The sequence below is a fragment of the Manis pentadactyla genome, chromosome 3 (genome assembly GCF_030020395.1).
Source record: "Manis pentadactyla isolate mManPen7 chromosome 3, mManPen7.hap1, whole genome shotgun sequence".
In the NCBI taxonomy this organism is placed as follows: domain Eukaryota; kingdom Metazoa; phylum Chordata; class Mammalia; order Pholidota; family Manidae; genus Manis; species Manis pentadactyla.
Genome location: NC_080021.1, coordinates 106,015,096 through 106,032,392, shown reverse-complemented (window position 1 = coordinate 106,032,392; position 17,297 = coordinate 106,015,096).

Below are 17,297 nucleotides of genomic sequence, written 5' to 3'. Positions count from 1 at the left end.
ATTGCTTTGGGTGTGAAGACACAGAAAGGAATCTTATTTTTGTTAACAGTAGACATGTCTTCCTTCCTTCTCAAGAGATACATTTTTGATGGAGAAATAGTGTGATGAGCATACTTGCACGCACACACACACACACAATTACCACCACCCAAGGAGCATGCTTGAGTGGTAACAGGTAATTGCAGGATTGTTTTCTAGCAAAGTTGGATTTGGCCAGTTGAGGGCTTTGTTGTGCTGAGTAGAATTGAAAAGTTCTGGGAAAGACTCAGGCTAAGACCTGAGAAGCCCAGGAGCCACTTGATTACATTTTGCTGGAGGCTTAGGGAATGGAACCATCGCTGTCATCTCTTGATGAAAATTTTGGCAAAATATACAGGAGGGATAAGGCAGGCGTGAGATGAGGTAATATGAGTATCACGTTTGGACTCCAGGTACCTCATAAAGACCCTGTCCATTCTGAGCTAGTTACAAACTGTCATCCCAGAAACCAGACAGAAATACAGCAGGAGACATGCATGGGCTTAGGATGGAAATAATGAATTGTAAATTTTACATAATGAGTTTGAATTATAATGATGATCAGGCCTAAGATGCAGTGATTCTAGAATGTTCAAAGTTTCTGTCTTTTAGAATAGGTTCATATCTGTTTACAACTCCAGAAATGGCAGGTTTGCTTCTTCTTTGTCTTCTACATCACTTTGTTTGGCTCACAAACTCTTTTTACCAGTTTCATTCTCTGCCTTCTCACAGTATTTTTTTCTGCTGTTATTTTTTCCTATTTTATCCAGAGATGCTCGTCCTCTCTGTCAGGGGTTTAGAGGAATTAATCACACACACATCCTCAATTCATTTCTGCCAAATTGGAAATGAGCAGCAAGTAGCTGAGACTTAAAGTAGAATGTCACCTTTATTACTGTTAAATCCAAATTGAATAATAAGCCCAGTCTTCTTACCTCTCATTCCAGTTTTAATCCACCCATCCAGTGCTGGGCAAAGAGGCTCAGGGCAAGCAGAGTGCTGAATGGGCGTGGGGGAAGCAAACAGCACCTTGTAACTGAGCCCAGCAGAGGAGTGCAGAGATTCAGGACAGCAAGCAAGGGCCAGAACAGCGCTCATTCCTGCTTTCTGAACCCCAAAAAACTCTGCCCTGCCATATTTGTACATAAACTACAGCCCAAGTAAATTCATTCACAAATGTATCTTTCTCTCCACGCCACTGGTATTGCCTTAATGTGGATTTCACCATCCTACAGTGTTCCTGATGTTTTCCCCTGCCTTGCCCTTTCAACTTTGTAAGTTAAATCATTGAGTGTATTACTCAAGCCCCTTGTAAGAAGACTCCATGCACTGACAGCACACCAATGTGATGACCCTCTGAAGCAAGAAAATATAATAACCTCTCTAACATCTCCCTCTTTTTAATGCACAAACTTTCGTCCAGTGCATTATCTCCTTTTATATGCAAACATTCCTCTCTGATGGAAATGCCTGTAAGGTAGGTGCCTCTGTTGATGCAGAAGGAAACTGAAGCACAGCCTCAGTAATGACTTCTCGAAGGCAACAATCTTATTGAAATAACTGCTTCTTTAAGATAATAAATTCCAAAGGCTATGACCTCTATAAATGCTCAAATTAGAGCTGGACCCTCACAGAGGTGCCCAGGATGAAACCATGCTGTCTCATATGATCAAAACACCATTTACCAGCTTCCCACTGAGGGGCTGGGAATGGGTTTCCACCATTGCCTGGGGAATCTTTCTTGGAACCTTTCTCTTTCTTCTATCCAAACTGAACACCCACTCTCCTCTGTAATTACTTAACCATTAGAATCTCAATTCTGATACACTTGCTTGTTCTTTTTCCACAGAAGAATCTGCAAGAATCAGTATGATGGGTACAGAGGCACTTTTTAAGAATTGCTTTCTGTATGAGCTGGCACTCTAGAACTAAGTGGACGATTATTAATATAAACGATACTCAGTAATTGAAACTAACACATTATTTCACCACTAACTTTACTGAAATCATCTAAACTATTATCTGGATTTTTAACTTTTTTGAAAAGGTGGCCCAAGTGTTTCCTAAATCATTGTTTTGGGCAATTTGGCTAGTTGCCCCTTTTACTGTCATTTTCCCAGCTCTAACTAAGGACCTGTAAACATTTACATATGCATACTGCTAGTTAAAGTACATCAAAATGATCATTTTAATTTCATCTATTCAGGCAGATGGAGTCCAAGATTTAACTTACATACATTAGTAAAATATTCCACATTTTAAGATCTCACTGGTGTTATCTACTTGATTTTGTCTATGAATTTTGAACTTCTGCCATACCTTTGCATTATATTGTGTGGAGGAAGGAGCTGTATAACTTCACTATGTAGTTTAATTGAAAGCTGCACTTCTGTAAAGCATATGCAAGTTGTTTCAAATAGCATCTACTGCAAAGGCTTTATCTTCCTCCTACCCCTTATGTTCCAGGCAGTAATATGGTGAATAGAAAGAAGATTATGTCACATTTCTTGATGGGTGATTTTTTTTTCCTTTGGCTTTTCATTTTTTACCTTGACCCAAATTCATTTAATAGCAGATACTTCCACTGAATCCAATGAACTGGCAAGATAATCACTATCAGAATAAAAATGTTTGGTTTGGATGCTTAATTGGAAATACAGCTACAGTTTAAAAATAATTTCATTCTAAAAGTTATGCTTCCCAAGAAAATTCAATGAAGATAACCAATAAAGGTAAGCATTCTATAATATAAACCTTTTGGGAATAGGTAGAAGGGACAAGAATTGAGGACATGAAGTACAGGGTAAAACCTCTTTAGAAAGCAGAGGAAGGTATTTACAGCTTTGCTTCAAGATATTTATAGCTAAGGTGGCTTTTTTAAAAATTTGAAATGTGTTGGGAGGATTCCTTGGTTTGTTTTGTTTTTTCTCAACCCTTTCTATATTGTTGCAGGCCGTGTATAATTGTACATTTTTCCTGTGGAGTATATTGGACTGGAAGACAGAGGGATGTGGTAGGAGTGAAAGGAAATTTCAACATTATTTACTCTGACATCCTGTTGTATAGAGTAGCACACTTGTCTGAAGTCATATATCAAGTTGGAAGTATACCAAGAGTGGAGCCCCAGCCTTCTTTCTTTTTGCCTATGTTCTTGCCAGAACGTTGCACTCGCTGCCTAATTAATTTTATGGTAGGTTTTGGGCTACTGGAACTCAGTTGGGAAGGCACCCATGGTAGCTGTACAGATAGTTGCAAATATTTATGATCCTTATTGTTAAGCTTATGCTCACAGAACCCAACACAGTTCCTACAGAGAACAGAGATATCCTTATTCCAATGTTACCAAATGCTAGTTGTACAGATTCAATACGCAGAAGAGTGAGGGAAATAAGTTTTAATTTCATTCATTCAAAACTGTGGATCAAGAGCTTCCTGTATGCAAGGTAAAGTGTAGAAAATATACCAATCAAGAAATGGTCAGAATCCCTATTCTTATGGAGATTGTTCTAGCTGTGGAGACTAAATAAGTAAAATATATTTCATTTCAGATGGTGATAAATATGAAAAGAAATAAAGCAGGGAAAGGTATAAAGGGCTGGGTGGGGAGATAAAGGCTATAAAAGGTAGTGTGAGGAGGGGAGGAAGATGGCGGCGTGAGTAGAGCAGCGGAAATCTCCTCCCAAAACAACATATATCTATGAAAATATAACAAAGACAACCCTTCCTAGAATAAAGACCAGAGGACACAGGACAATATCCAGACCACATCCGCACCTGAGAGAACCCAGCGCCTCGCGAAGGGGGTAAGATACAAGCCCCGGCCCCGCGGGAGCTGAGCGCCCCTCCCCCCAGCTCCCAGCGGGAGAAGAGCAGGCAGAGCGGGAGGGAGACGGAGCCCAGGACTGCCAAACACCCAGCCCCAGACATCCGGGCCAGAGTGCAGGGCCCTTGATACTGGGAAAACAGGGCAGCAAGAACAGTGAGCAGGCACTGGAGGCTGGGCGACAGAGGACATAAGAAAAGCGCGCGACCATTTTTTTTTTTTTGCTTTTTTGCTGCTTTGTTTTGGCGAGCGCTTTTTGGAAGTCTTAAAGGGACAGGGACCCCAATACTAGGGAAACAGGGCAGAAAGACCGGTGAGCAGAGGCCTGAGGCTGGCACCGGAGAATAAAGAAAAACGAACGACCACCTTTTTTTTTTTTAATTAAAAAAATTTTTTTTTTTTTAATTAAAAAAATTTTTTTTTTCTTCTTTTTTTTTGTGGTCTTTGTTTTGTTTTGGCGGGTGCTTTTTGGAAGTCTTAAAGGAGCAGGGCGGGTCACTTAATCCACAGGTAGGGAATCTGGGATCTCTGGGCACCCTAACCCCTGGGCTGCAGGGAGCAGGGAGGCCCCTTACGGAGATAAATAGCCTCCCAGCAGCTCCTGCTCCAACGCGACTCCACCATTTTGGAGTAGCTGCCCGAGCCAGGCCACGCCCACAGCAACAGTGGAGATTAACTCCATAGCAGCCGGGCAGGAAGCAGAAACCCTGTCTGCGCGCAGCTGGACAGCACAAGCCACTAGAGGCCGCTGTTCTCCCAGGAGAGGAGGGCCACAAACCAACAAGAAAGGAAGTCCTTCCAGCCGTCACTCGTCCCAGTTCTGCAGACTATTGCTATCACCATGAAAAGGCAAAGCTACAGGCAGACAAAGATCACAGAGACAACACCAGAGAAGGAGACAGACCTAAACAGTCTCCCTGAAAAAGAATTCAAAATAAGAATCATAAACATGCTGACAGAGATGCAGAGAAATATGCAAGAAAAATGGGATGAAGTCCGGAAAGAGATCACAGATGCCAGAAAGGAGATCGCAGAAATGAAACAAACTCTGGAAGGGTTTATAAGCAGAATGGATAGAATGCAAGAGGTCATTGATGGAATTGAAATCAGAGAACAGGAACGCATAGAAGCTGACATAGAGAGAGATAAAAGGATCTCCAGGAATGAAACAATATTAAGAGAACTGTGTGACCAATCCAAAAGGAACAATATCCGTATTATAGGGGTCCCAGAAGAAGAAGAGAGAGGAAAAGAGATGGAAAGTATCTTAGAAGAAATAATTGCTGAAAACTTCCCCACACTGGGGGAGGAAGTAATCGAACAGACCATGGAAATACACAGAACCCCCAACAGAAAGGATCCAAGAAGGGCAACTCCAAGACACATAATAATTAAAATGGCAAAGATCAAGGACAAGGAAAGAGTTTTAAAGGCAGCTAGAGAGAAAAAGGTCACCTATAAAGGGAAACCCATCAGGCTAACGTCAGATTTCTCAACAGAAACCCTACAGGCCAGAAGAGAATGCATGCTATATTTAATACAATGAAACAGAAGGGCCTTGAACCAAGGATACTGTATCCAGCACGACTATCATTCAAATATGACGGTGGGATTAAACAATTCCCAGACAAACAAAAGCTGAGGGAATTTGCTTTCCACAAACCACCTCTACAGAACATCTTACAGGGACTGCTCTAGATGGGAGCACTACTAGAAGGAGCACAGCACAAAACACCCAACATATGAAGAATCGAGGAGGAGGAACAAGAAGGGAGAGAAGAAAAGAATCTCGAGACAGTGTATATAACAGCTCAATAAGCGAGCTAAGTTAGGCAGTAAGATACTAAAGAGGCTAACCTTGAACCTTTGGTAACCACGAATTTAAAGCCTGCAATGGCAATAAGTACATATCTTTCAATAGTCACCCTAAATGTTAATGGGTTGAATGCACCAATCAAAAGACACAGAGTAACAGAATGGATGAAAAAGCAAGACCCATCTATATGCTGCTTACAAGAAACTCACCTCAAACCCAAAGACATGTACAGACTAAAAGTCAAGGGATGGAAAAACATATTTCAAGCAAACAACAGTGAGAAGAAAGCAGGGGTTGCAGTACTAATATCAGACAAAATAGACTTCAAAACAAAGAAAGTAACAAGAGATAAAGAAGGACACTACATAATGATAAAGGGCTCAGTCCAACAAGAGGATATAACCATTCTAAATATATATGCACCCAACACAGGAGCACCAGCATATGTGAAACAAATACTAACAGAACTAAAGGGGGATATAGACTGCAATGCATTCATTCTAGGAGACTTCAACACACCACTCACCCCAAAGGATAGATCCACTGGGCAGAAAATAAGTAAGGACACGGAAGCACTGAACAACACAGTAGAGCAGATGGACCTAATAGACATCTATAGAACTCTACATCCAAAAGCAGCGGGATATACATTCTTCTCAAGTGCACATGGAACATTCTCCAGAATAGACCACATACTAGGCCACAAAAAGAGCCTCAGAAAATTCCAAAAGATTGAAATCCTACCAACCAACTTTTCAGACCACAAAGGCATAAAACTAGAAATAAACTGTACAAAGAAAGCAAAGAGGCTCACAAACACATGGAGGCTTAACAACACGCTCCTAAATAATCAATGGATCAATGACCAAATCAAAATGGAGATCCAGCAATATATGGAAACAAATGACAACAACAACACTAAGCCCCAACTTCTGTGGGACACAGCAAAAGCAGTCTTAAGAGGAAAGTATATAGCAATCCAAGCGTATTTAAAAAAGGAAGAGCAATCCCAAATGAATGGTCTAATGTCACAATTATCGAAATTGGAAAAAGAAGAACAGATGAGGCCTAAGGTCAGCAGAAGGAGGGACATAATAAAGATCAGAGAAGAAATAAATAAAATTGAGAAGAATAAAACAATAGCAAAAATCAATGAAACCAAGAGCTGGTTCTTCGAGAAAATAAACAAAATAGATAAGCCTCTAGCCAGACTTATTAAGAAGAAAAGAGAGTCAACACAAATCAACAGTATCAGAAACGAGAAAGGAAAAATCACGACGGACCCCACGGAAATGCAAAGAATTATTGGAGAATACTATGAAAACCTATATGCTAACAAGCTGGGAAACCTAGGAGAAATGGACAACTTCCTAGAAAAATATAACCTTCCAAGATTGACCCAGGAAGAAACAGAAAATCTAAACAGACCAATTACCAGCAACGAAATTGAAGAGGTAATCAAAAAACTACCAAAGAACAAAACCCCCGGGCCAGATGGATTTACCTCAGAATTTTATCAGACATACAGGGAAGACATAATACCCATTCTCCTTAGAGTTTTCCAAAAAATAGAGGAGGAGGGGATACTCCCAAACTCATTCTATGAAGCTAACATCACCCTAATACCAAAACCAGGCAAAGACCCCAACAAAAAAGAAAACTACAGACCAATATCCCTGATGAACGTAGATGCAAAAATACTCAACAAAATATTAGCAAACCGAATTCAAAAATACATCAAAAGGATCATACACCATGCCCAAGTGGGATTCATCCCAGGGATGCAAGGATGGTACAACATTCGAAAGTCCATCAACATCATCCACCACATCAACAAAAAGAAAGACAAAAACCACATGATCATCTCCATAGATGCTGAAAAAGCATTTGACAAAGTTCAACATCCATTCATGTTAAAAACTCTCAGCAAAATGGGAATAGAGGGCAAGTACCTCAACATAATAAAGGCCATCTATGATAAACCCACAGCCAACATTATATTGAACAGCGAGAAGCTGAAAGCATTTCCTCTGAGATCGGACACTAGACAGGGATGCCCACTCTCTCCACTGTTATTTAACATAGTACTGGAGGTCCTAGCCACGGCAATCAGACAAAATAAAGAAATACAAGGAATCCAGATTGGTAAAGAAGAAGTTAAACTGTCACTATTTGCAGATGACATGATACTGTACATAAAAAACCCTAAAGACTCCACCCCAAAACTACTAGAACTGATATCGGAATACAGCAAAGTTGCAGGATACAAAATCAACACACAGAAATCTGTGGCTTTCCTATATACTAACAATGAACCAATAGAAAGAGAAATCAGGAAAACAACTCCATTCACAATTGCATCAAAAAAAATAAAATACCTAGGAATAAACCTAACCAATGAAGTGAAAGACTTATACTCTGAAAACTACAAGTCACTCTTAAGAGAAATTAAAGGAGACACTAACAGATGGAAACTCATTCCATGCTCATGGCTAGGAAGAATTAATATCGTTAAAATGGCCATCCTGCCCAAAGCAATATACAGATTTGATGCAATCCCTATGAAACTACCAGCAACATTCTTCAATGAACTGGAACAAATAATTCAAAAATTCATAGGGAAACACCAAAGACCCCGAATAGCCAAAGCAATCCTGAGAAAGAAGAATAAAGTAGGGGGGATCTCACTCCCCAACTTCAAGCTCTACTATAAAGCCATAGTAATCAAGACAATTTGGTACTGGCACAAGAACAGAGCCACAGACCAATGTAACAGACTAGAGAATCCAGACATTAACCCAGGCATATATGGTCAATTAATATTTGATAAAGGAACCATGGACATACAATGGCGAAATGTCAGTCTCTTCAATAGATGGTGCTGGCAAAACTGGACAGCTACATGTAGGAGAATGAAACTGGACCATTGTCTAACCCCATATACAAATGTAAACTCAAAATGGATCAAAGAACTGAATGTAAGTCATGAAACCATTAAACTCTTGGAAGAAAACATAGGCAAAAACCTCTTAGACATAAACATGAGTGACCTCTTCTTGAACATATCTTCCTGGGCAAGGAAAACATCAGCAAAAATGAACAAGTGGACTATATTAAGCTGAAAAGCTTCTGTACAGCAAAAGACACTATCAATAGAGCAAAAAGGAACCCTACAGTATGGGAGAATATATTTGAAAATGACACATCCGATAAAGGCTTGACGTCCAGAATATATAAAGAGCTCACACACCTCAACAAACAAAAAACAAATAACCCAATTAAAAAATGGGCAGAGGAACTGAACAGACAGTTCTCCAAAAAAGAACTACAGATGGCCAACAGACACATGAAAAGATGCTCCACATCACTAATTATCAGAGAAATGCAAATTAAAACTACAATGAGGTATCACCTCACACCAGTAAGGATGGCTGCCATCCAAAAGACAAACAACAACAAATGTTGGCAAGGCTGTGGAGAAAGGGGAACCCTCCTACACTGCTGGTGGGAATGTAAGTTAGTTCAACCATTGTGGAAAGCAGTATGGAGGTACATCAAAATGCTCAAAACAGACTTACCATTTGACCCAGGAATTCCACTCCTAGGAATTTACCCTAAGAACGCAGCAATCAAGTTTGAGAAAGACAGATGCACCCCTATGTTTATTGCAGCACTATTTACAATAGCCAAGAATTGGAAGCAACCTAAATGTCCATCAATAGATGAATGGATAAAGAAGAGGTGGTACATATACACAATGGAATACTACTCAGCCATAAGAAAAGGGCAAATCCAATCATTTGCAGCAACATGGATGGAGCTGGAGGGTATTATGCTCAGTGAAACAAGCCAAGCGGAGAAAGAGAAATACCAAATGATTTCACTTATCTGTGGAATATAAGAACAAAGGAAAAACTGAAGGAACAAAACAGCAACAGAATCACAGAACTCAAGAATGGACTAACAGGTACCAAAGGGAAAGGGACTGGGGAGGATGGGTGGGTAGGGAGGGATAAGGAGTGGAGAAGTAGGGGGGTATTAAGATTAACATGCATGGGGGGGGTAGGAGAAAAGGGAGGGCTGTACAACACAGAGAAGGCAAGTAGTGATTCTACAACATTTTGCTATGCTGATGGACAGTGACTGTAAAGGGGTTTATAGGGGAGACCTGGTATAGGGGAGAGCCTAGTAAACATAATATTCGTCATGTAAGTGTAGATTAGTGATACCAAAAACAAAGCAAAAAAAAAAAAAAGGGCAGTTCCTGTGTGGTAACCTCCAACGAGTTCTTCACAAGGGTATAAAGGGCATATAAAAGTGTAGGCAAAGGGTCTGTTTGTGTTTATACAGAGGATCAAAGCCTAATTGGGCTACCCCGAAAATGAACTAAGATAGGATATGAGAAAGAACTTCCAAGATCTGAAATCTCTGGAAGACTCATGCCAGAAGATGATCATCAAAAAACCCCAACAAAGATCCACGCACTGCTACAGCTGTAGATGCACTCATCCCACCAGTTCCTGGACTTGCCATGGGAATGAGGAAGGAGATATCTAAGCTGGCCTGTGCATACAGTAAAACAACAAAATTGGACTGGATCTATACTGTTGGAACTCAACCAAGAATTTGGAGAAGTGCAAATTGTAGCGCTACAAAGTCTTACAACTACAAACTATTTACTGTTAAAAGAACATATGGCATGTGAACAGTCCCCAGGAATGGGTTGTTTTAATTTGTCTGATTTCTCTCAGACTGTTCAAGTTCAGTTGGACAATATCCACCATATCATAGATAAGTTTTCACAAATGCCTAAGGTGCCTAACTGGTTTTCTTGGTTTCACTGCAGATGGCTGGTAATTACAGATATGCTTTGGTTATGTAACTATACTCATATTATGTTAATGTGTGTGTGCAATTTAAGTAGTAGCTTAAAACCTATACATGCTGAAGTTACTCTACAAGAAGATATATCAAAGAAATAATCAATCTTCCCATGTTTTCTTCCGCCTGCTACTTCTATAGCTTTTCTTCTTCCTTCCTAATTACAACCCTTAAATAGAATTCGTGCCTCATATCAAATTTACCGAGTATCATAATTCTTCCAAGTGGTAAAGATACCTCAAGACAAATGCTGGGCATAGAAGCCACAGGGCATAAATATGCAAAGAAGTAAAAAGCTAACTTTTTCAAACAATAAGGCTTCTCTCTCACTTACCAACTTCACATTTCCCTGTATGGCCCCGGAAGATGACTGGTTAGCCAGAGACGGGTAAGATTCCTCAAGGGAGGAACAACCTAAGACAGGCACAGTCACAGGGGGGCCATCAGGTGAGAAATTGGGGATCAACAGAGGTGAGGCTTAGAACCTCACCCCCCCGTCCTGAGAGAAATCTTCTGCATACGTGGATGTTTTATTGCCCTGGTCTAGCTTGGATTAACACATAGTCTACAGGCACACACCTGATCATCTACATTTGCTCTCTTACAACACTAAACTATGTTTTCTACCTTTATCTTGTATCTACCTACCACTTCAGCATTTTATTAAAAATAATAATAATAAAGAGAGAAATGTGGTATCCACATATAAATCAAGTATAAAAACCAAATGAATATTCATATTTGAACTGACTGTTTAGAGTTCATAATGCATGAGCAAAACCGAAAGTTTCTGTGATGAATGCCCTTGTACTGTTCACTATGTAACTTATTCATTATGTAAGAATTTGTTCTACATGTAAAAACTTGTTTGTTCTGCCTCAGAAGATTGGAGACTGACAAAAATTAGGCTTGGGGTGGATTAATGATTGTGCATTGAGCATTGACTCCCCTATACAGAATTTTATTGTCGTTAACAACCATTTGATCAATAAATATGAGAGATGCCCTCACAAAAAAAAAAAAAAAAAAAGGACAGACTTCCAATGGTAAAATAAATTAGTAACCGGGATGTAATGTATAGCATAAGGAATATAGTCAAGATATTGTAACAGCCTGGTAGGGTGATAGCTGGAACCTAGAATTATGTATATAAATGTTCTACCACTGTGTTGTACACTTGAAACTCATGTAATGTAATACTGTGTGTCAACTACCCTTCAATAAAAAATAATTATTAAAAAAAAAAAAAGTTAGTGTGAGCAGGGCAGGGCTGACTAAGAAGGTGGGCCCTGCAGGGGTGAGAGGCCAAGACTTAAGGTGGTGGCCAGAGCACATGGGACACAGAATTGTATCCTCTCATGGGGAGACAGTGCCTCCTCTGAAGCACCCGACCTCCAGGTGCCATCCTTACTCCATCTTCACTCCTACCAGTGGAGATGCAGCCTGAGTGAGAGAGCTCACCTTCTGTTCAGAGCTGCCCTAAGCATTTAGTACTTTTTTTTTTTTTGTAGATAATTATTTTTTATTGAAGGGTAGTTGACATACAGTACTACATTACATTAGTTTCAGGTGTACAACATAGTGATTCAACATTTATATACATGACAAATCTAGGTACCAGTTATCACCATACCAAGCTGTTACAATATCTTGACTATATTCATTACATCCCGGTTACTTATTATTTTACCATTGGAAGTGTGTACTTTTTTTTTTTTTTTTTGGTGAGGGCATCTCTCATATTTATTGATCAAATGGTTGTTAACAACAATAAAATTCTGTACAGGGGAGTCAATGCTCAATGCACAAACATTAATCCACCCCAAGCCTAATTTTCGTCAGTCTCCAATCTTCTGAGACATAACAAACAAGTTCTTACATGGAGAACAAATTCTTACATAGTGAATAAGTTCTTGCATGGTGAACAGTACAAGGGCAGCCATCACAGAAACCTTCGGTTTTGCTCATGCATTATGAACTATAATCAGTCAGTTCAAATATGAATACTCATTTGATTTTTATATTTGATTTATATGTCGATACCACATTTCTCTCTTTATTATTATTATTTTTAATAAAATGCTGAAGTGGTAGATAGATATAAGATAAAGGTAGAAAACATAGTTTAGTGTTGTAAGAGAGCAAATGTAGATGATCAGGTGTGTGCCTGTAGACTATGTGTTAATCCAAGCTAGACAAGGGCAATAAAACATCCACATATGCAGAAGATTTCTCTCAGAACAGGGGGGGTGAGGTTCTAAGCCTCACCTCTGTTGATCCCCAATTTCTCACCTGATGACCCCCCCTGCAACAGTGCCTGTCTTAGGTTGTTTCTCCCTTGAAGAATCTTACCCATCTCTGGCTAACCAGTCATCTTCCGGGGCCATAAAGGGAAATGTAAAGTTGGTAAGTGAGAGAGAAGCCTTATTGTTTGAAATGGTTAGCTTTTTATTTCTTTGGACATTTATGCCCTGTAGCTTCTATGCCCAGCATTTGTCTTGAGGTATCTTTACCACTTGGAAGAATTATGATACTCGGTAAATTTGATATGAGGCACGAATTTTATTTAAGGGTTGTAATTAGGAAGGAAGAAGAAGAAAAGCTATAGAAGTAGCAGGCAGAAGAAAACATGGGAAGATTGATTATTTCTTTGACATATCTTCTTGTAGAGTAACTTCAGCATGTATAGGTTTTAAGCTACTACTTAAATTGCGCACACACATTAACATAATAGGAGTATAGTTACATAACCAAAGCATACCTGTAATTACCAGCCATCTCCAGTGAAACCAAGAAAACCAGTTAGGCACCTTACGCGTTTTTGAAAACTAATCTATGATATGATGGATATTGTCCAACTGAACTTGAACAGTCTGAGAGAAATCAGACAAATTAAAACAACCCATTCCTGGGGAATGTTCACATCCCATATGTTCTTTTAACAGTAAATAGTCTGTAGTTGTAAGATTTTGGAGCGCTACAATTTGCACTTCTCCAAATTCTTGATTGAGTTCCAACAGTATAGATACAGTCAAATTTGTTGTTTTACTATATGCACAGGCCAGCTTAGATTATGTCCTTCCTCATTCCCATGGCAAGTCCAGGAACTGGTGGGATGAGTGCATCTACAGCTGTAGCAGTGAGTGGATCTTTGTTGGGGTTTTTTGATGATCATCTTCTGGCATGAGTCTTCCAGAGAGTGCTGATGTTGGAAGTTCGTTTTCATATCGTATCTTAGTTCATTTTCGGGGTAGCCCAATTAGGCTTTGATCCTCTGTATAAACACAAACAGACCCTTTGCCTACACTTTTATATGCGCTTTATACTCTTGTGTAGAACTCATTGGAGGTTACCACGCAGGAACTGCCCTTTTTTTTTCTTTTTCGGTATCACTAATCTACACTTACATGACGAATATTATGTTTACTAGGCTCTCCCCTATACCAGGTCCCCCCTATAAGCCCCTTTACAGTCACTGTCCATCAGCATAGCAAAATGTTGTAGAACCACTACTTGCCTTTTCTGTGTTGTAGAGCCTTCCCTTTTCTCCTACCCCCCCATGCACGCTAATCTTAATAACCCCCTACTTCTCCCCCACTTATCCCTCCCTACCCACCCATCCTCCCCAGTCCCTTTCCCTTTGGTACCTGTTAGTCCATTCTTGAGTTCTGTGATTATGCTGCTGTTTTGTTCCTTCAGTTTTTCCTTTGTTCTTATATTCCACAGATAAGTGAAATCATTTGGTATTTCTCTTTCTCCGCTTGGCTTGTTTCACTGAGCATAATACCCTCCAGCTCCATCCATGTTGCTGCAAATGGTTGGATTTGCTCTTTTCTTATGACTGAGTAGTATTCCATTGTGTATATGTACCACCTCTTCTTTATCCATTCATCTATCGATGGACATTTAGGTTGCTTCCAATTCTTGGCTATTCTAAATAGTGCTGTGATAAACATAGTAGTGCACTGATCTTTCTCATACTTGATTGCTGCATTCTTAGGTTAAATTCCTAGGAGTGCAATTCCTGGGTCAAATGGTAGGTCTGTTTTGAGCATTTTGATGTACCTCCATACTGCTTTCCACAATGGTTGAACTAACTTACATTCCCACCAGCAGTGTAGGAGGGTTCCCCTTTCTCCACAGCCTCGCCAACATTTGTTGTTGTTTGTCTTTTGGATGGCAGCCATCCTTACTGGTGTGAGGTGATACCTCATTGTAGTTTTAATTTGCATTTCTCTGATAATTAGCGATGTGGAGCATCTTTTCATGTATCTGTTGGCCATCTGTATTTCTTTTTTGGAGAACTGTCTGTCCAGTTCCTCTGCTCATTTTTTAATTGGGTTATTTGTTTTTTGTTTGTTGAGGTGTGTGAGCTCTTTATATATTCTGGACGTCAAGCCTTTATCGGATCTGTCATTTTCAAATATATTCTCCCATACTGTAGGGTCCCTTTTTGTTCTATTGATAGTGTCTTTTGCTGTACAGAAGCTTTTCAGCTTAATATAGTCCCACTTGTTCATTTTTGCTGTTGTTTTCCTTGCCTGGGGAGATATGTTCAAGAAGAGGTCACTCATGTTTATGTCTAAGAGGTTTTTGCCTATGTTTTCTTCCAAGAGTTTAATGGTTTCATGACTTACATTCAGGTCTTTGATCCATTTTGAGTTTACTTTTGTATATGGGGTTAGACAATGGTCCAGTTTCATTCTCCTACATGTAGCTGTCCAGTTTTGCCAGCACCATCTGTTGAATAGACTGTCATTTCACCATTGTACGTCCATGGCTACTTTATCAAATATTAATTGACCATATATGTCTGGGTTAATGTCTGGATTCTCTAGTCTGTTCCATTGGTCTGTTTCTCTGCTCTTGTACCAGTACCAAATTGTCTTGATTACTGTGGCTTTATAGTAGAGCTTGAAGTTGGGGAGTGAGATCCCCCCTACTTTATTCTTCTTTCTCAGGATTGCTTTGGCTATTCAGGGTCTTTGGTGTTTCCATATGAATTTTTGAATTATTTGTTCCAGTTCATTGAAGAATGTTGCTGGTAGTTTCATAGGGATTGCATCAAATCTGTATATTGCTTTGGGCAGGATGGCCATTTTGACGATATTAATTCTTCCTAGCCACGAGCATGGGATGAGTTTCCATCTGTTAGTTTCCCCTTTAATTTCTCTTAAGAGTGACTTGTAGTTTTCAGAGTATAAGTCTTTCACTTCGTTGGTTAGGTTTATTCCTAGGTATTTTATTTTTTTTGATGCAATTGTGAATGGAGTTGTTTTCCTGATTTCTCTTTCTGTTGGTTCATTGTTAGTGTATAGGAAAGCCACAGATTTCTGTGTGCTGATTTTGTATCCTGCAACTTTGCTATATTCTGATATCAGTTCTAGTAGTTTGGGGTGGAGTCTTTAGGGTTTTTTATGTACAGTATCATGTCATCTGCAAATAGTGACAGTTTAACTTCTTCTTTACCAATCTGGATTTCTTGTATTTCTTTGTTTTGTCTGATTGCCGTGGCTAGGACCTCCAGTACTATGTTAAATAACAGTGGAGAGAGTGGGCATCCCTGTCTAGTGTCCGATCTCAGAGGAAATGCTTTCAGCTTCTTGCTGTTCAATATAATGTTGGCTGTGGGTTTATCATAGATGGCCTTTATTATGTTGAGGTACTTGCCCTCTATTCCCATTTTGCTGAGAATTTTTATCATGAATGGATGTTGAACTTTGTCAAATGCTTTTTCAGCATCTGTGGAGATGATCATGTGGTTTTTGTCTTTCTTTTTGTTGATGTGGTGGATGATGTTGATGGACTTTCGAATGTTGTACCATCCTTGCATCCCTGGGATGAATCCCACTTGGGCATGGTGTATGATCCTTTTGATGTATTTTTGAATTCGGTTTGCTAATATTTTGTTGAGTATTTTTGCATCTATGTTCATCAGGGATATTGGTCTGTAGTTTTCTTTTTTGGTGGAGTCTTTGCCTGGTTTTGGTATTAGGGTGATGTTAGCTTCATAGATTGAGTTTGGGAGTATCCCCTCCTCCTCTATTTATTGGAAAACTCTAAGGAGAATGGGTATTATGTCTTCCCTGTATGTCTGATAAAATTCCGAGGTAAATCCATCTGGCCAGGGGTTTTGTTCTTTGGTAGTTTTTTGATTACCGTTTCAATTTCGTTGCTGGTAATTGGTCTGTTTAGATTTTCTGTTTCTTTCTGTGTCAATCATCGAAGGTTGTATTTTTGTAGGAAGTTGTCCATTTCTCTTAGGTTTCCCAGCTTGTTAGCATTTAGGGATTCATAGTATTCTCCAATAATTCTTTGTATTTCTGCGGGGTCCATCGTCATTTTTCCTTTCTCGTTTCTGATACTGTTGATTTGTGTTGACTCTCTTTTCCTCTTAATAAGTCTGACTAGAGGCTTATCTATTTTGTTTATTTTCTCGAAGAACCAGCTCTTGGTTTCATTGATTTTTGCTATTGTTTTATTCTTATCAATTTTATTTATTTCTTCTCTGATCTTTATTATGTCCCTCCTTCTGCTGACCTTAGGCCTCATCTATTCTTCTTTTTCCGATTTCAATAATTGTGAAATTGGACCATTCATTTGGGATTGTTCTTCCTTCTTTAAATATGCTTGGATTGCTATATACTATCCTCTTAAGACTGCTTTCGCTGCGTCCCACAGAAGTTGGGGCTTAGTGTTGTTGGTGTCATTTGTTTCCATATATTGCTGGATCTCCATTTTGATTCGGTCATTGATCCA